Below are 21,369 nucleotides of genomic sequence, written 5' to 3'. Positions count from 1 at the left end.
AAGAATTTATCCATTTCTTTCAGATTGTCGAATTGGTTGGCATATAGCTTTTCATAGTATTCTCTTATAATCTTTTGTATTTCTGAGGTGTCTGTTGTAATTTCTCCTCTTTCATTTCTGATTTTACTTATTTGTGCCTTCTCTCTTTTTTTCCTGGTGAGTCTAGCTAAAGGTGTGTCAATTAACAAAATTCTTTTCAAAGAACCAGGTCTTGGTTTTATTAATTCTTTCTATTGTTTGTTTGGTCTCTATTTCATTTATTTCTGCTCTGTTTTTTATTATTTCCCTTCTTCTACTGATTTTTGGCTTTGTTTGTTCTTCTTTTTCCAGTTCCTTTAGGTGCATTGTGAGATTGTTTATTTGAGATTTTTCTTGTTTGTTGAGATAGGCCTGTATCGCTATAAACTTCCCTCTTAGAACCACTTTTGCTGTATCCCATAAATTCTGGCATGTCATATTTTCATTTGTCTCCAGGTATTTTTTGATTTCTTCTTTGATTTCTTCATTGACCCAGTCGTTGTTCAGTAGCATTTTGTTTAATCTCCAGGTATTTGTGGCTTTTCTGATTTTCTTCCTATAGTTGATTTCTAGTTTCATACCGTTGTGGTCAGAAAAGATGCTTGGTATTATTTCAATCTTCTTAAATTTATGGAGACTTGTTTTGTGGCCTAATATGTGATCAATCCTGGAGAATGTTCCATGTGCATTTGAAAAGAACGTGTATTCTTTGGTTTTTGGATGGAATGCTCTGTATATATCTACTAGGTCCATCGGTTCTAGTGTGTCATTTAAGGCCAATGTTTCCTTATTGATCATCTGTTTGGATGATCTATCCATTGGTGTAAGTGGAGTGCTAAAGTCCCCTACTATTATTGTGTAACTGTCTATTTCTGTTTTTATGTCTGTTAATAATTGCTTTATATATTTAGGTGCACCTACATTGGGTGCATAGATATTTACAAGTGTTATATCCTCTTGTTGGATTGTTCCCTTGATCATTATGTAATGCCCTACTTTGTTTCTTTTTACAGTTTTTGTTTTAAAGTCTATTTTGTCTGATATGAGTACTGCTACCCCAGCTTTCTTTTCATTACCATTTGCATGAAATATGTTTTTCCATCCCTTCATTTTCAGTTTGTGAGTGTCTTTAGGTCTGAAGTGTGTCTGTTGTATGCAGCATATATATGGGTCTTGTTTTTTTGTCCAGTCAGCCACCCTATGCCTTTTAATTGGAGCATTTAGTCCATTGATGTTTAAAGTAGCTATTGATAAGTGTGTACTTACTGCCATTTTTTAACTTTTTTTCCGCAGTGTTTTAGTAGTCCTTCTCTGTTCCTTTCTTCTTCTATACAGAATTGATAGTCTCTTTAGTTTGACCTCTGTCTGAAAGCTCTACTCTTTAACTCCCCTCCTCCCTCCTTTTATGTTTTTGATATCATATCTCACCTCTTTTTTGTGCATTTGTATCCATTACATTCTTATCATGGAAATAGATAATTTTTCCTATTTGTGGTCTTCTCTTTCCCCCTTAAATCAGTCCCTTTAACATTTCTTGTAGCACTGGTTTCTTGGTGACAAACTCCTTTAGTTTTTGCTTGTCTGGGAAATTTTTTATCTCTTCTTCCATTTTGAATGATAACCTTGCTGGGTAGAGTATTCTTGGCTGTAAGTTTTTTCCTTTTAGCACTTTAAATATATCATGCCACTCTCTTCTAGCCTGTAATGTTTCTGCTGAGAAGTCAGCTGATAGCCTTATGGGGTTTCCTTAGTATGTTACTTGACTTTCTCTTGTGGCTTTTAGGATTCTCTCTTTATCTTAATTCTGGGCATTTTGATTATGATGTGACTTGGTGTGGGCCTCTTTGGGTTTATCTTGTTTGGGGCTCTCTGTGCTTCCTGTACCTGGATGTCTGTTTCCTTCCTTAAGTTAGGGAAGTTTTCATCTATTATTTCTTGAAATAGATTCTCTGCCCCTTTGTCTCGCTCGTCTCCTTCCGGGACACCAATAACACGGGTCTTAGTGCACTTGATGTTGTCCCAGAGGTCCCTTAGACTGTCCTCACTCTTTTTAAATTCTTTTCTCTTTTACCTGTTCAGCTTGGGTAATTTCTTCTAGTCTTTTGTCCAGCTCACAGATCCATTCTTCTGTATCCTCTACTCTGCTTCTGAGTCCCTCTAGTGAATTTTCATTTCCAGTATTGTAGTCTTCATTTCTGATTGGTTCTTTTATATCTTCCATTTCTTTGTTGACATTCTCACTGAGTTCATCTATTCTTCTCCCCAGATCAGTGAGCATCCTTAACACTCTTTGTTTGAACTCTCTGTCAGTTAGATTGCTCATTTGTGTTTCACTTAGCTCCTTCTCTGGGGTTTTGTCCTGTTCCCTTACTTGGAATGTATTCCTTTGCCTCCTCATTTTGCCTCTTTCCCTGTGCTTGTGTCTATGTATCAGGTAGGTCAGCTACGTCTTCTGCTCTTGGATAGGTGACCTTATATAAGTGATGGCTTAGGAGGCCTGCCATGTGCTTCCCTCAGTTCTCAATGTTCCAGGGGTGACCCCTATGTGGGCTACGTGTGTCCTTTTGTTGTGGCCTGTTTGCTCTCCCTGTAGGTGCCCAGGGAGGCCGAGTTATGCTCCTAGTCAGCTGTTGTAATGCTCAGCTGTTTGTAGTTGTTGTGGGCCCTTCAGTCTCTTTATCAGGTGTGGGGAGCCCGAGCACAGTCCTAATACCATATTTGTGCTGCAGTATTTCTTTTAAGTGAGTAGGCCCCCAGCATGGCAGGTTGTTAGGCTCAGGGGCTTACAATTGCTATAAACCTCCAGCCTTTGGGTCTCTTGTCAGCTCTCTGAGGATTGCAGCTGGGTGGGGCTGGCCTCAGGCATGGGAGCACCCAATTGTTTCAGGCTTTGGAAGGTGGGGCAAACCCCCATGTGGGTCTTTGAGAAGCACAAGTCTTCTGCAGCTGACAAGCCCTGCCACCCACAGTCAACACAGTCCTGCCCTGTATGCACGCCCCGACCTCCCGAAGCAGACCCAGTCTATCCACAGCGGGAGCCCCACACACTCCACCACCGCCCCACACTCTCCACCTGCTCCTTGTGCACGCCCTGCCCCACTGAAGTTGGCTCAGTTGCCAGGCTGCAGAGAATCCAGTCACCAATCTATGCAGGCCCACAAGTTGCCTGAGGGCTTGTTGTTGGGTGGGGCCAGTCTCTAGGGTGGGCTGCCTGCCCTGGCTGAGCTGGATTAAATCCGTGCTCTAGTGGGTGGGGCAGACCTGGGCTAGCAGGCCCCAGGGAGAACTCCAATGGTGTCTGTGTCAGCACGTCCACACCAGGCCACAACAATGGCCACTGCCAATGTCCCAGTCCCTGGAGAGGTCTCACCCCTCACCGAGATGCACTTCAGGGCCTATCAGGTGAGTCTCTTTTCACCAAAGTATTGTGCACCTTTCTTTCTGGTGATTTTAGTATGCTTTCTGAAACAGGTGAGTTTGCATGTGGGCTCTTTAAGAGCTGGTTTTAGTTTCTTTGTGAACCAGCTTTTCTGGGGGTACTCCCCAATGCTTTAGTAGCAGGCAAAGTCAGATATTATGCCACTCGTCTCAATTGTGCTGGGTCCACAAAATGCCCACAGCGGGGGCACTCCCCGCCTAAGGGCTCCTCTCCTCCAGGGAGGCTGTGGACCTGTGGGCTGCTCCCGGGTGGCCATGATGCGCTGTGGCTTGTGAAAGTGGCGTTTTTACTCTCTAGAAGGGAGTTTCTGCCTCTTCTGCCTCAGTGAGGATTGTCCGTTGTTGCAGGAGTTCCTCTTATCCAGTTTTCAGTTCTGTCTCAGGGGTAATTTTTCCAAGAGTAGTTGTAAACTGGCTGTGTCCACTGGAGGAGGTGAGTTCAGAGTCTGCCTACGCCGCCATCTTGACTTCTGCCTGTCAGTGCTGTGAATTTAAAGAGCGATGTATAAACTTTGACGTAAAGGAATCTACTATGTGACAAAACTGATATATATGACACAATAATAAACTATTAAAATTAAACTGGTAAGTATGGTGACTATAAAAATATTATATGTGCAGAAAATGAAAATATCAAGTGTGGATAAGAATGTATTTGGAGTTATGTGGTTGTATGAACCCTCCCACAAATGACAATTATAAAAACTGAATAAATTATTTTCTAAAATCAACTATTTAAAGGTACTGGAAAACATCCAAGCACAGGGAGAAGCCTAAGGAGGGTTAACTTTTGAAAAACTACAACTAGAAATGGTAAGAATCGTGAGTCTGTGGCTTTCTGGTTATAATGGTAGGAAATAATAAAGGCTGTATGTTTTCCGGTGTTGTGAGAGAAATATTGGAATGAGACCAAAAATCTGAGTATAAACTCTGCCTAAACCCAGGAATGGCAGCTAAATTATGCAGTCACAAGAGAGAGCCCAAGGGGCCCACTGGTATTACTTCCTAATTTTATCCGGTAAACATAGGAATCACTTCCTAAACTTTACAGATGAGAGAGGAATTTATCGTGTTAAAACCTATGAGTTTCCTGCCTTTTTAACCGAGTGCATTTCCCAAGCTTACACAGTTTGGAGAGCAAAATGGTGACCCTCACAGACGTGACATCCATTGGCAGAACAGCTGGAAATTCAGAAGTCTTAGAAATAACAGCCACAGAGAGGGAAAGCCCTACAACATGAGTAAAATGTTTGCTCAAGTCCCGACTGACCACTGCATTATGCAGGCGCAGGCGCAGATGTTCAATTAAAAGCCACAAGAATACAAAAGAACAAAGCAAAGACACTAGAAACTACATAACATGGGGAACAAAAGTTTGTAGTTTGAGTCTAGGCAATTTCATTATCTACTAGAACAAAGAAACAAAGAATCACAAGATGGAACACAGGATTGCTACAGGGTTATTATGTACAGCACCCAGTTTCTATTTCAAGGCGAATATCCTCAGACATTTACATCCGGTAACTAATCTGATTCTCAGAATAACCTTACAAGGTCAGTACTATCACTATCATCCATATTTTGCACATGTGTAAATGGAAAAGTTATGTTTTTTTTTTTTTTTCTAGAAACTGCTAGCACAGTTTCCCCTAGAAATTGCTACTTAGACTTGAGAATTTAAAAACATGCAACCATAATGAACACAGGTTTGCCTAAAGCAAAATCATGGGCATTTTGTTTGCCGAATAATATGAGTAACAGTTTTCACATCTCTAAAACAAGCACTTATTAACATTGATAAAATTTTTGTGATCAGAGGAGATAAATAAACTGAGATATATCAGATCAGTATTTATATCTATGTCTTTACTATATATATAAATGAACATATATTTTCAATTTACATATTTTTGACTTTTACTTTTCTATATCTTCCAATTATTATGATTATAATTATAAAGTATAAACCGTAAAAATATATTTTTACTTTAAAATATATAATGTCTGTAGGCATATAGGATATTAATCAAGTCTCTCATATATGTTTTAATAATTCTTATGCTGTTCTTTTTAAAATTTTGCCTGTCAAAGCACCTTCATTTAGAAGTGCTTTCTTTAAGACTTTCTATAAGATCAGAATACAAAATAATTAATTTTCATATAAATACCAAATTATTTCCAACACTTAGATCCAGGAACTGTAGTTCTTAAAAATATTACTCTGAATAAAAATCACTGATAATAATGTTAAAATTAAACTTATCATCCTTACTCCAAAAGTTTCTAATTCAAAAGATCTGAGTTGGCCCTGGAAGCTGTATTTTTAACAAACTATCTCATATGCATTGCATCTCAATTAATAGTAAATAACACTTGTGTACCAATTGTTCCTTGATGCCTTAATTTTGTTTATTTTCAGATCTTGTTTAAGGCCTAGATATAATCACAGGAATTTTAGAAAACAATGGTCTTCAAATCAGAATCATCTGGGGTATTGTTAAAATTATACAGACGTGGTTTACCAATTCCTGACAAGATGAGAAACTAGCATGGGCATTTGCCTTCCTGCTCTGAATCTCATCTCTAGAATGATCACAGGCAGATAGGAATCTGTGAGAAATCCGAGGAGAGTCCGTTTTGAGAGGGAAATGACACCTTAGTGCAGTGTCAGGTAACATAGACACAGATTGGGGAAGAATTTATCAACTGTCTTGCGACATTTGTCTCCCCATATTCTTTCTATCATGAAGGCAGATGGCTGAACACCAGACTCCTAAGAGGTCATGGAGGAGGGGCAGTAAAATGACCTCAGGTAGGATTTCTGGTCCCAACAAGTCCCTCCATCCCCACTGCAATGTAAAGACATCTAGGTGTACATTCCTAGCCAAAATTGTTGATAGCCCCAGGAAATATACACTTATGGGGGAAATGACAAGATATTCAAGGAGTACCAGCTCTATTAAAGAAAGACAAAAAAATAAGAAAAAATCTATACCAATAAATGACACCAGTTAAAAGAAAAATGTAAGTGTAAACATTTCCAGTCACAAATTTTAATGCATCTTATGGAGAAATGATAGATCATTCAGATAATGTTATTAAAATATATGGAATACATGAATAACACAATTAATAAACCTTAACAAACTTAATCCAACAATATTTAAAAATGTCTCCTCACCTTGATGACCTAAAGAAAAATGATCAGATTATTTTGATAGATGCTGGAAAACATTGGATAAGATAAAATACCTATTTAAAGGGAAAAAAACCCCATTTCAAAAATAAGAAATATAAGGAAACAGCCTTAAGAAAAACGTTATATATAAAAATATCCAGCAAGAAACACATTTAATGGAGGAATTTTAAGCGATCCTTCTGAAGACCAACACGAGACATGGAAGCCCTGCGTCACTGCTGCTCCACACATTCGGGACGTGCCAGCCAACACACGAAGCCGGGGAACAGAGACAGACGTGTGAAGAAGGGACTGAAACAGAGCAGTGTCATTACTTAGAAATAATGTAGTTACACTAAAAAGCAGGTAAATCAATAGACAAAATGTTTGAAATAACAAAGGAAATTTCAGCAAGCTTGATGAACAAAAATCCATAGCTTTCGTGTATACCAGCAATAACCAATTAGAAAATATGAAAAGTAATCTAAAAATTATACACATTGACAACAAAAATTTATAAATTATCTTGAAATTAAATTTGTTCAAGAAAAATTAAAACACAACTAACATACATTCAAAAATCTGAGTAAATAGAGTTGTATATCATCTTTCTAAATAAAATAACATTGTAAAGGAGAAAGAAGACAATATTTAAAAATATAAAAATTAATAAACTTGAATACATTTACATTAAAGATTTCATTTTATAAAAGTATATTGGGCCAAATTAACTAATGGATAATTAATTCAGAAAAATGTTTGCAAAGTATAAAATAAAGAAGAGATTAATATCGGACATACTGTGGAGCTCCCACTCCAGTGAGAGAGCACAAGGAATGAAGATAAAAAGCAAGAAAGGAAACACAAAGGTCTGGCCCCATGGCCTAATGGTTAAGTTAGGTGCACTCTGCTTCTGCAGTCCGGGTTTGGTTCCTGGGCACAGACCTACACCATTCATCAGCAGCCATGCTGTGATGATGACCCACATGCAAATAGAGGAAGACTGGCACAGATGTTAGCTCAGGGCCACTCTTCGTCATGAAAAAAGAAAGAAACCACAAGAAAAAAATGGACAAACATTAGAAACATAAAATTCACAGAAGAGGAAACATTAATTACCAACAAATATAGACAAGTATGCCTCAACTATAAATAAATCCAAATTATTACAACAATAAAATAATATTTATAGGACAGTATAATTTAAGTTAAAATGCCACCTACACATATGCTTTTTCAGGATTCACCAGTAACTAAATACACATATGGAAGGAGGTATACTGAATACCCTAGAGTAGGTATCAATGGGGGATCAAGGACATGGAAAATGGGATGGGAGGCCAGAGGGAACAGTAACTTAAAAAGGGCTTTGTCTGGACCAATCATGATAATAAGCCATAATCAGAGAAGGATCACTATCTCAGAGTTTTTTTTTTATTCCTTAGGTTCTTAAACAGAAAAGTAAAATTATGAATGAAAATTTTAAGAATTGACTCCAGATCTACTAAAGTAGAAGATTTCCCATAGGGATCTTTAATCTATCTTGGAACAATTATCTTATTTCCATCGTAGAAACAATCGCAGCATTTTCAATAAAAAAAGCACAGTTTCCTCACCACCCAAATCTTGGTTTCTAAACACAATTCTCTAATGAATTAGGGAGAAATATTCATGAGTCCATCCTGATATAAAGAAATGACTGAATAAATGGATAAATAGAATAAAAGAGACAACTCTTTCTTACTGAAGAATTTCAAGTAATATATGTAGATACTCCCTCCTCTGGGAGATGGAGCTTAATCCCTCCCCTCTCCCCCGTCAAGTACAGCTTAGGTTTAGTGATTCACTCCCCAAAAAGAATATGAGGGCCCGGCCCCGTGGCATAGTGGTTAAGTTCATGTGCTCTGCTTTGGCAACTGGGGGTTGGCAGATTCGGGACCCTGGGTGCGGACCTATGCACTGCTTATCAAGCCATGCTGTGGCAGGTGCCCCACATATAAAGTAGAGGAAGATGGGCATGGATGTTAGCCCAGGGCCAATCTTCCTCAGCAAAAAGAGGAGAATTGGCAACAGATGTTAGCTCAGGGTTACACTTCCTCACCAAAAAAAGAAAAGAATGATATGAAAAGGAAGAAAAATAACTTCACAGAGGAGAACCCTGGCAGACACTACCTTCACCAAGTGATCAGGGTTAATATCGCTAGTGATAAGTCAATGACAGAATGTATCCTGTGATACACTATATTGGGAAAGCATTTTATCTGTATAACATTCTTTTTTAAAAAATCCCAGTATAATCATGAGAAAAACACTAGACGAACCCAAATTGAGGAACATTCTAAAAAATAGCTGACCCATACTCCTCGAAACTGGTGAGGTCATGAAAAATGAAGAAAGACTGAAATAGTCTCAGTTGAGAAGTGACTGAGGAGACCTGACTGAACACAATGTGGTATCCTAGATTGCATCCTGGAGCAGAAAAAGGACATTCATAGAAGCAGTGTGGAATGTGAATAAACATAAGGCTGAATTAATAATATTGTACCAAATGTTAATTTCTCAGTTTTAATAAGTGTACCATGGTAACATACGATGTTAGCATTAGGGGGGCCTAGATGGAGGCATGTGGGAACATTTTGTACCATCTTTACAACTTTTCTTTAGATCTAAAATTATTACAAAATAACAAGTTTATTAAAAAATATTCAGCTAAGTAAAAGGACACACACACGCACACACACACTGCTCAGAATTGTTGGCTTAAGGTTTGCTGACTTCCTGTTAGAGGAGCAGCCCTCAGTCACTGTCAAAGAAAAAATGCACTGGACAGAGTTAAACAAGCAAGAAAGACGTTATTCGAGACTATTGCAGTAGGAGAGATTTAACTCAACCCCCAGAAACAAAAGGTGGGGGAGTGTTTAAGCGCTAGAGTGAGTGCAATGAAAAGTACTTGAGGACGTGCGGTGTTAGGCGGGAGGCGGTCAACGGGATGAGGCTGCCGGTGTTGACTAATGGTGATCCACTGATGTTAGGCTCCTACTCTCCCACAGAGACTAAGAGACAGGGGACTATCTGTCTGGACAATCACATTTCAAAGGGATGGCTTCCAGGTCCTTGAGGAAGGCGTTCTTATATTATCACACCGGCATGAGGTTGGGAAACAGCCGTGTCTTAAAGGGGGCAGAGAAAGAATTTGCAATTACGTGTTTTCTAAAGTAAATGCGCTGACTAAACAGAGGTTTAGTCAACCCCTGAATGACAATGACCCCCACTAACTGACCAAAGGAGTTTGGGATGGGAGGCCTGCCCCCAGAAAAGGCCATTACCATAGACATCTTCAGGTACCTGGGTGGGTTGTGCTCAGTTCATTCTTAGTTCTGGTTACCCTTTATAGGAGATTTTTAATTTGTAAAGAAAATCTCTATTTGTAAAGGTATCTTCTTCCCTGTACCAGGAAGAAGGGGGGGATGGCCGTACCTAGAAACTTATCAGAATGGAAAGCGAGGACTTAAATCTGCATCATAAACTTACTCATTGTTAACTGTGCTGTTTGGGCAATATGCTATCTGATTCCCACTAGGTTCCTGTAGATGACATCTCCCTGGAGCCTGGGTTACCACGTTAATGGGTGTTTGAGCTATTTTTTTCAGGAACTGAACCCCTTGTCCACTTCAGGCTGGATTGAGACCACCAACCGATCAACTGGGCTCTTTTGACAGCAAGAGGTTGGAACTCCACCCTCAGGGCATGCTAATGCCGCCATTCTGTGAACATGTGTCCTACGAAGAGGCATGAAGGCTGACTACGCTTGCGCAGATCATCAATTACCTCATCTCTCCTCACTCCAATCATTTCAGACCACCTTGCCCCCTTCCCCATAAGTACCCCTGAGTCCCTATTTTCGGGGAGGTGGATTTTAGACTTGTTCTCCCGTTTTCCTCACTTGACTACCTTGTGATTAAACCCTCTCTGCAATCTCGTCGTCTCCGTGATTGGCTTTTTGGGCATCGAGCACATACGGACCTGGTGGGGTAACACTTGTACCGTGAGAGGAGCATGCTCTGGGCCGCCACATTCCTAGAACGAGAGCCAAGCAGAACAGAACTCTATCTGACCGGCAACCTGAAGCAGAGCCCCACCGGCTCACCCGCACACCTGTGAGGAGGAGTAACAAATCCTCTGTTAATTAAGCCACCAAGACTTTGGGGTTGTTTGTTTTACAGAATTATCACACGAGCTATGCCAAGACTGAGTGAATAAGGATATACCATTCTGGGCAGAGCAGTGAAGGCGGGAAACATTCATAGCAAGTCCCTTAACTATAGATTTAAAGCCAATTTCCCTAATCCAGATTTTATCCCCAATGATTCTGAATTGATTTTCATCTGTCACATTATTTTATTTCTCACTTGATTCAAGTTTTTCCATTACAGACAGATGGATTCACTAGTGGAACAACTAAGAAAAAGAAAGACTTAGAAATAATTGTAAAATAGAAATATTTAAAAAGTAACATTTCCATCCTTACACAAACTATTTTAGAAAATACAAAAGAGGAAACATTTCCTAACACATCCTTTGAAGAATAATCTTTACACCAAACTATATAAATAATTAAACAGCAGATATGTAAAAAGTCCATCTTATTTACAATTTTAAGTGAACACTGATATAAAAGGACATAATCTGGTTGATAGATAAAAAAAATACCAGATCGAATTCAGAGTCCATTCATGATTAAAACCCTTAACAAACTTAGAAAAGGAGATTTCCTTACCTTAATAAAGATATCAATGAAAGCCTACAGTAAACATCAGAATTAATAAAGGAATGTTTACAGCTTTCCATCTGAGTCTAAAATTAAACAAGGATGACTATAACCTCTAGATGTTGAACACAGTGACCATTTTACTGGAGTTCTTAGCTGGTATAATAAGAAAAATGAATAAATAACATAGGAAAGGAAGAAATAAAATTAATTAATTAATTCTCAAATGAGAATTCAAATTAATTATCAAATTCTTAATTTAAATCTCAAATTCTCATTTGAGAATTAAAAAATTAATTAATTAAATCTCATTTGAGTATTAATAAGCATATTTAAAACATTTTCTGGATAAAGAGTTAACAAAATAATCAATCATATTTCCATATACCAAGAAAAATAACTTGGAAAATAAAATTTAAATAATACTTATGGAAGATAGTCATTTAATAAAAAAGAGAAAGATTTTAGCATGTATATATAAAGTATTAGAATTAATAAGTAAATTTAAGTGTTGCTGGATCAAAGTCTATATATAAGAATCAATTATATTTCTATATGCCAGCAAGAGTCAACTTGTAAATAAAATTTAAAATATGAAAAAAACATATTAAATTAAGATTCAGAAATATTTTGAACAGAGGAATTTAAAACTTGTAAAGTACGTCTTCTGTTGAATTTTCTGAAATCTGGTAGACATCTAGCACTAACCTAAATGAGAGATCACTGTTTTCAAGAATAAATAATTTATCTTTAGAAACTATCAGACTTTGACTTTCCTAAGTTTTCAGCTGTAAAATTGATTCTCTTAATAGCACTTTAAAGCAATCAGTTATCTAGATATGTGTAATAATATTCACTACTGTGAACCCAATGAGTGATGTCTCTGCCTCTCCATAATTACATATCAGACGTCTGAATTCCAGAAGCAAGATTTCAGCTTCCGATAACCTAAATGAACTACTGACTAGATAAATGCATTGTGCTGTTGGGTTGTACATTTCTTGCTCTTTTTCTCCAGGATATTTATTCCATCTTACAAATGATCTCAGGAAAAAGGAGAATAGAAACTGATAGACACAGCATAATAAAATTGATCAAGTATTAGGCAAATAACCGCTACACAAAAATATAATAATTCTAACTATTTTTTTGTATTACTTCTCACAATATTTATCAAAAATTCATGACAATGTTGATTTTCCATTCTGGGCAAGTCAAAGCTGATGTGGAAATTTAAAATTAAAAAGATAAATGTACTCTGCAAGTACTCACTGGCCAGTCAAGTAGGTTAAAAGATACAAACCCTTTGTGAGTTTGGATATAACATGGACAATACTGATAGTCCTAAAATATGCCTTCTTTAAACTGCAAACAACCCCTCTCCTGCCATGGTACTTTCTCTCACCTATGCTAATTTATATTGGGCCATTAGTCCAAATATTTTATTCCAAATTATGTAATATTCTATGGTAGATGCAATTCTGAGGGGCCATTGAAAATATTTGATTCAATAGAGTAATTGCTTCTTTCTGAATATTTGGGTAGGGGTTAGAAGAGCGGATGTACAACAGAGAAGTACATTGCTATTTTAAGTGTTGATGTTAGAGCTCACATTCTTTGAAATTTCACATTATGATCCCTATGTATTTTCTTATGATTATAAATAATGGGGCTGCTTAACACTTGAATAGAGTCTCTAGGTATATATTCCTCACCTTCAATGCTGAGGCTTCAATTTTCATAACCAGTCACCAGTTTGTCTTTTTCTTCCCGAGGATAATATATAGCAGGAATATTCATTGTTTTCAAGGAAAACATTCTGTCTTATCATAAAATATGCTTTACCCCATGTTCCAGCATAATTCTCAGAATCTGACTTACTTAAGCTTAAATATCACAACATGTTGAACTCCAAGAATCCAGCCCAGAACAGACTGTTACAAAAGCCATCTAGTTGAAGGTCTTGTCTCAAATGTGAGTGAATAGCAGGTGCATTCTGCATGACACTTCCAGTGTGATTCTGGCCTCACAATCTCGTGTGAATAAATGCTGGGATAACAAGGTGTCATATCTCCTAAGGTAACTCTCCCTAAAGCCAAAATTTTAAAAACTGTCCCTAAAAACAAAAATCCATGTTTTGGAATTCAAATAACAAAAAACTTTAACACTGCTAATGATGCCCTCAATTTGCCTAACTAAGAGCAACTCCTCACTTCTAATTCTGCAGCATCTACTTGCAGATTAATGAATTTGTCAGAGTTTATGCCAAGAAAACTGCAGGCATATAAAGGGCCTATTATAGTGCTTTAGAATTGTGAGTTTGTTTACATTATTGAATTGATGTCTCCACTTTCTGTAAGAGAAATGGTCATATTAATAACTTTCAAACTTAATCTGCCCTGGAAGTACAGGAACAAATAGAAGTCCCAAAAGCACTGCGTTGTGCTCTGTTTTTTTGTGTGGGAATTCCACCATCCTCCAACAGTTCACCTACAACCTTCCATGTTTTGTTGTTTTTCTTTCTTTTTTTTTAGAATAATCATACAATTAAAAAATCGTATGAACAGTAAAAAGGTAAAAATTCTTTACTATCTGTTATTTCCCTTTCTCAATAACGACATTCATTACAGGTATATCATTTAATTAAGAGATTTTCTCAGGCAGCTAGAATAATGAAAGACAGTACATTTTAATTTTTATTTACTTATCCATGTTGTGTGCTTTAATTGGTCACTCAACGTAATGCACTTTATAAAGGAAATGGATTTCATAAATTAAGTATGCACATATATAAATACATGTATGTGTGTATATGTATACAAACACACACATATATACTAGAATATATCTTCGTACATTCACTTACTTTCAATTTTTTGTGCTCTTTATTTTATTTTATTTTTTGTGTGTGTGAGGAAGATCAGCCCTGAGCTAACATCCATGCCAATCCTCCTCTTTTTGCCGAGGAAGACTGGCCCTGAGGTAACATCTGTGCCCATCTTCCTCCACTTTATATGGGACGCCGCCTCAGCATGGCCTGACAAGCAGTGTGTCGGTGCGACCCCAGGATCCGAACCTAGGCCACTAGCAGCGGAGCACACGCACTTAACCGCTATGCCACGGGACCGGCCCCTCTTTTGTTTATTTTTCGCTATTTGAAAAATGTAAACCAAGCTTTTGCATTTTTGTCCAAACTGAAATTTTTAACCGTTCAATTTGTTGTGATCACTGATACATTCGGTATTAATTCTACCACATTATTCTATATTTATCATATATCCTTTTTTCTTTTAAAATTTTTGCAAAATTAATCATATTTTAGTTGTTAATTTTTTTAATCTTTAGAAGTGTTTTCTGCTTTAATAATGGTTAACTAAACTCTTAACAAGATAACAAGATATATCCATACTTACATAATTCTCTCTCCAAAATATTATATCAGATTTAAATATTCACAATATACTCAACGTTAGAAATAAATACAGTTTATTTTTTACATAAATACACTCACTCCAATTGAGATAGGCGGGAAGCTAGATATGAGCTGGGAGCAAGGCCACTGCACCAGGTGCAGTGACCTAATTACTGGGCAGCGGCTTTTCCGACAGGCAGCACTCCCCCACCCTGACCAAGAGTAGCCCCAAGCCTCATTATACCCTCATTTGCATTGCTGTTTTGACCCCCTCCTGCACAGGATCACCGCCATAACAGTTCCAGAGATGCCTATGGAAGGGAAAAATCTCCCCCTCCCAACGTGAGGGTGGAGACAATGCCCCGATTGGCACACGTTCTAAGACCCTCACCCACCCCCAGACCTGACATTCCAAAACCACTGACAGTAGCTTCCCTTGAGCTTGCCTGCTCCTCCCCTTGGGGGTGTACTTTCGCTTTGCTAATGAATCCTCCTCTGTTAAAACTTCTGCTGTGTGTCCGCTCTCAAATCCTCTTGTGTCTGTGGACCAAAAGCCTGGGACCCCACCACACTGATCCGACCGGTGCTGGTGACAAAATGATACTCTGCTGGTTTCTATGTGTGGTGACTGCCTGTTAGGTGGTATCACTCTTTAAAATATCTTTAGAAAGAGCCAACATCAATGATACTGACACAATTGCTTTCCGTATCAAAAAGCATTGCTAGGGGCTGGCCCTGTGGCTTAGTGGTTAAGTGCATGTGCTCCGCTACTGGTAGCCCCGGTTTGGAACCCCGGGCTTGCACTGAGGCACTGCTTCTCCGGCCATGATGAGGCCGCGTCCAACATACAGCAACTAGAAGGATGTGCAACTATGACATACAACTATCTACTGGGGTTTTGGGGAGAAAAAGGGGAAAAAAAGGAGGACGATGGGCAATAGATATTAGCTCAGGGCCGGTCTTCCTCAGCAAAAAGAGGAGGATTGGCATGGATGTTAGCTCAGGGCTGATCTTCCTCACAAAAAAAAAAAAAAAAAAGCTTTGCTAGCAAGTCCCAGAGTTCTCTAATGAAAGATACATATATATATATAAATATATATTTATATAAAACCATAAAATTGATCTTAAACATAAGACATTCAATAGACTCTTAAACTTTAAAACTATTAATTTCTATTTGACACTAGTACATCATGTTTCTTGTGTGAAGAATAAAAACACTCATAAGGCGATAGCCTTTAGATTATCTCCTAAATTTCATAGACATTCCCTAGCATTTTAACTGAAATTAGGAAATGGCTTCTCGAGATCATGCGAAAGTTAATTTATCTCACTTTATCTGTCAAATATTTCTATTTTGTCCTTGACTATTTTTAAATGCAGCTTGGAACCCGAAGAATGGTAGTCTTTTATAAAATTCAGTAGTCCTGCATGATGTCTAGTGCTTAGATTTATCCCTGAGGAAGGATGTAAACTCATTGCAAATGATGGTTTAATGGAGCCTAGCCTTTTTGTCATGCAAAGAGATCCAAATGAATGTGGCAGCCAGGAGCAATTCCTATGGGAAGCACTGGAACATGAAGCAAGTGATCTTGTGAGAAATAAGTAAATAAATACCTCTAGCTTTCCCATTCTAACAATTTTATCCCATCAAAGAAATGCAGAACATGATTTACATCTTGTTGATAATCTTTTTAAAGGATAAGTCCAAGTGCTAGGGCTTGTTTACACTTATTGTAACAGATCTGACATATTTTATTCATGATATGTTGGATTTCATTCATATTATTCATAATATGAAAATATTGGCTCCTACAATGTTGCAAAATGCTCAAAAGTGAAGATCCGTCCACTCGCTTTAGATAAATGACCGCCTTTCATTGCTATGGGTTACGTTAATTTGTTAGGTATCTACCTCTTTTAAAGCAGTGTATGCTATCTTCCTACATATAGCTTCCTCCACCTTTGATCATACATTATGATAATAACATCCACAGCTCTGAACGAGTTGATAGAGCCATAAAATTTAAAAAGCGGATAGAAAAGAAGAAGCAGCAGCAGAACCAGCAGCACATAAAAGTGGTGAAAAGACCTTCACTCCCAATCATCCCGGCTGTCAGTGGCAGGTAGCCCCTGCATAGGGAATTCTTTAAAATTAAGCACCTTTTAACCTTATTAAATTAAAATGGGTAGTGAGCTTGTTGTAGTGGTTTTAGTGATAATTATTTGAAATCATTTTGAAATAACCAACAAATATACCACTTTGCTGAAATTAAAGCTGAATTACTCAGGGAACGGTGTGCTGCGAGAATTCCCACGGGCAATAGTATGGAGAAAGTCTGAGGTCTTGTCAAAGTTTTATCTGATTCCAAAGTCCTTTCGAAAGCAGGACAAGTTCGGCTCCTCACGGATCCATGAAATACCTGACTGAAGTTAACATTCTCTTCAGAGGAGAGAAGCAATTTCCATGAGAAATAACTATTGAAACTTAATGTGATTCCAAATAGTTGCAATAGGAGGTAACAATGATTTTATGTTGGGGTTAATCTTTTCAATACGGGTCTCGTTATAGAAATTTGCTATGATGTTCACTTATTTTATTTCTATTTAATTATGAGATATATAATCCATATAGAAAAGCATATAAAGTAGGTATATGTAATTTAAAGAATAATTATAATGTGAACATCTATGTACTACTACACAGGTCAAGAAATGGAACATTGTCACATCTCAGAAGCCCCCTATGAGCACCTTCCTCAACAAACGTCCCTTGCTCCTTCCAGAATTAACCAACATTGTAACATTTGTGATAACCATTTTTGCTTCTTAAGAATAATTTACCCCCATATGCATTCTTTAGTAATATAATTCGGTTTTTTGAACATTTTAATATTTATGTTTGCATGTAGCTGTGATTATTTCATTTTTAATACTGAATAGAATTCCATTGTATAACTCTACTAGAATTTATATATTCATTCTGTGTCATTTCCAGCTTTCATAAACAATGCTGAGATGTTCAGGTGTATGTGTGAGTGTGCGTTTGGCGGGCGTAGGAGGGGAGCCATGAAGAGTGGGGTATAAATTTTCTACAGAGCGGTGGTCTTCAAAGTGTAGTCCCTGGACGAGCAGCAACAGCAGTACCAACAGCATTATAATGCTCAGCAGCATTTCATTTGGAATTTTTCTTTTGTGATGTTCCAGTTCAAGTATTTTGTCCAATTATCTGTTGTGTTGTATCTCTTTTTCTTATTAATTGGTATAACATTTTACATATGCTAGACATTGGATCTTTGTTATTGCAAGCTTAAGAATATATATTCTGGGCAGGCCCCGTGGCTTAGCGGTTAAGTGCGCGCTCTCCGCTGCTGGCAGCCCAGGTTCGGATCCTGGGCGTGCACCGAGGCACTGCTTCTCCGGCCATGCTGAGGCCGCGTCCCACATACAGCAACTGGAAGGCTGTGCAGCTATGACATACAACTACCTACAGGGGCTTTGGGGGAAAAAAAATAAATAAATAAAATCTTTAAAAAAAAAAAGAATATATTTTCTTACTTGTATTATCATTTGTATTATTATTAATACCAATTATAATTGGTATTACCAAATTTTAGTAAGATTCAATTGATCAATCTTTACATTTATGCTAGTCAATTTTGTGTTTTAAGAAATATTTTCCTAACTCTAGGACATGAAAATCTTGTATGGATTTTTAGGGGGATTAAATGGAATAATCAGTGGTGAGAAAATAGGAATCTTCAACAGTTTTTAATCATCCAATCAATGAAAATGATCTATCCTTCCATTTATTTAGTTCCTTTTTCATGTCTGTGCCTAATATTTTATATTATCCCTGCAGAAGTTTTGCATGATTTTGGTACGATCACTCATTTTCTTATATTTTGTCGCTACTATACATTTTGTATTACATTTTCATTTTATTCCTGTAGTTTTGCTAGTACTTGGAAACTTTTTAAAACATTCTTTATTTTAGAAGCACAAAGGGAAACATACACACGTACAAACGTGAGAAGACTCTAAAAGGTGGAGAAAAGAGGCAGACAAATTCGAGAGCTTGGGATCTGAGGAAAGACATAGTGGTGAGTTCTCTGGGTTTCTTTTTGCCTCCTATATCCCAGACGTGGAGTTGAAGAAGACAGCACCCAGAAATGCCAACAGATGCAGACAAAACGAGCTTCAAAAAAAGCCTGCTCTCTTTAGCCAAAGAACCAGGAAAGAGGCAACCTAGCAAGACAAAAAAATTATTCGACAATGACTGCTCTACTCAGCTAAACATCAAGGAAAGGCTTATGGCAGTATATGTGGATACGTGCTATTTTTTTTTTCCTTTCACATAGACTATTTTTTAGAGCAGTTTTAGATTCAAAGCAAATTGAGCAGAAAGTACAAAGAGTTCTCATATACCCCCTGCCCACATATGCACAGCCTCCTCCACTATCAACGTCCCACACCAGAGCAGTATTCTAGTTAAATGATGAACCTACATTAACACATCACACAAAGTCCAATAGTTTACATTAGGGTTCACTCTTGGTGTTGTATAATCTACAGGTTTTGACAAACGTTGAATAACATATATCCACCATTACAGTATCAAACAGAATACTTTCACTGCCCTAAAAATCCTCTGTGCTCTGTGTATACATCTCTCCTTCCTCCCAACCGCTGGCAACCACAGCTTTTTTTACTGTCTCCATAGTTTTGCCTTTTCCAGAATGTCATATAGTTGGAATCATGCAGTATGTAACCTTTTTAGATTGGCTTCCTTCACTAAGTAATATGCACTTAAAGTTCTTCCATCACTTTTCATGGCATTATAGCTCATTTCCTTTTAGCACTGAATAATATTCTACTGTATGAATATACCACAGTTTACTTATCCATTCGTCTACTGAAAGACATCTTAGTTGCCTCCAAGTTTTTTTTTTTTTTTCTTTTTTGCTGAGGAAGAATCACCCTGAGCTAACATCCATGCCAATCTTCCTCTATTTCATATGTGAGCCACCGCCACAGCATGGCCTCTGACAAGCAGTGTAGGTCCATGCTTGGGAAATGAACCCAGGCTGCCAAAGTGGAGCATGCTGAACTTAACCACTAGGGCACCGGGGATGGCCCACTTCCAAGTTTTGGCAATTATGAATAAATCTGCTATATACATCCATGTTCAGATTTTTGTATGGACATAAGTTTTAATTCCTTTGGCTACATACCAAGGAGTGCAGTAGCTGGATCATATGGCAAGAGTATGTTTAGTTTTGTAAGAAACCACCAAACTGTCTTTGAAGTGGCTGTACCATTTTGCATTCCCACCAGCAGTGTATGAGTGTTCTGTAGCTCCACATCCTCACCAGCATTTGGTGTTTTCAGTGTTCTGGATTATGGTCATTATAATAGGTGTGTAGTGGTATCTCATTGTTGTTTTAATTTGCATTTCCCTAATGACATGTGATATGAAGCATGCAGTCATATGCTCATTTGCCATCTGTATATCTTCTTTGGTGAAGTGTTTGATCAGATCTTTTGCCCATTTTTAATTGGGTTGTTCATTTTCTTATTGTTGAGATTTAAGAGGTTTTTGTATATTTTAGATAATAGTCTTTCATCAGATAACTTTCAAATTACACTATACCATTTCACAGGTAGTGCAAGGACTTTATAGTAACAAAATATTCTTAATTCCTCCCTCCCATCTATTGAATCATTGCTGACATTCATTTCTCCCATATATATTATAATCATCTGATACATTGTTGCTATTACTTTAAACAAACTATTATCTGTAAGATGAAGTAAAAATTAAAAAATTAAAATTTTTATTTTACCTTCACTTATTTCTTCTTCAATGCTCTTCTTTTATGTAGATCCAAGTTTCTGACCTACACCATTTTCCTTCCCTCTGAAGAAACTTTCTTTTAACATTTCTTGCACAGCAGATCTACTAGTAACAAATTCCCTCAATTTTGTTTGCCTGAGCAAGTCTTTATTTCTCCTTCACTTTTGAAGGATAATTGTGCAGGATACAGAATTCTAGGTTGGTGGGTTTTTTCTCTGAACACTTTAAATGTTCCACTACTCTCTCTTCTTTCTTGCACGGTTTCTGAGGAGAAGTTGGATGTAATCTTATCTTTACTCCTCTGTAGGTAAGGTGTTTTTTTCCTTGAGCAACTTTCAGGATTTTTTCTTTATCTTTGATTTTCTGAAGTTTGAATATGATATGCCCAGGTGTAGTTTTTTTGGCCTTTATCCTGCTTAATGTTCTCTGACCTTCTTGGATCTGTGGTTTGGTGTGTGACGTTAATTTGGGGAAATTCTTAGTCATTATTTCTTCAAATATTTCTCCTATTCCTTTCTCTCTTCTCCTTCTGGTACTCCTATTATGCATATGATACACCTTTTATAGTTGTCACACAGTTCTTGGATATTCTGTTCTTTTTTTATTTTTTCCATTTGCATTTCAGTTTAAGAAATTTCTACTGATATTCTCATGCTTAGAGATTCTTTCCTCAGCCATGTCTAATCTACTAATGAGCC

This window comes from Ceratotherium simum, chromosome 25, assembly GCF_057802395.1.
Source record: "Ceratotherium simum simum isolate JZ-2026a chromosome 25, ASM5780239v1, whole genome shotgun sequence".
Taxonomy (NCBI): domain Eukaryota; kingdom Metazoa; phylum Chordata; class Mammalia; order Perissodactyla; family Rhinocerotidae; genus Ceratotherium; species Ceratotherium simum.
The sequence above is the reverse complement of the archived record's forward strand: the minus strand, read 5'-3'. Positions refer to the sequence as shown.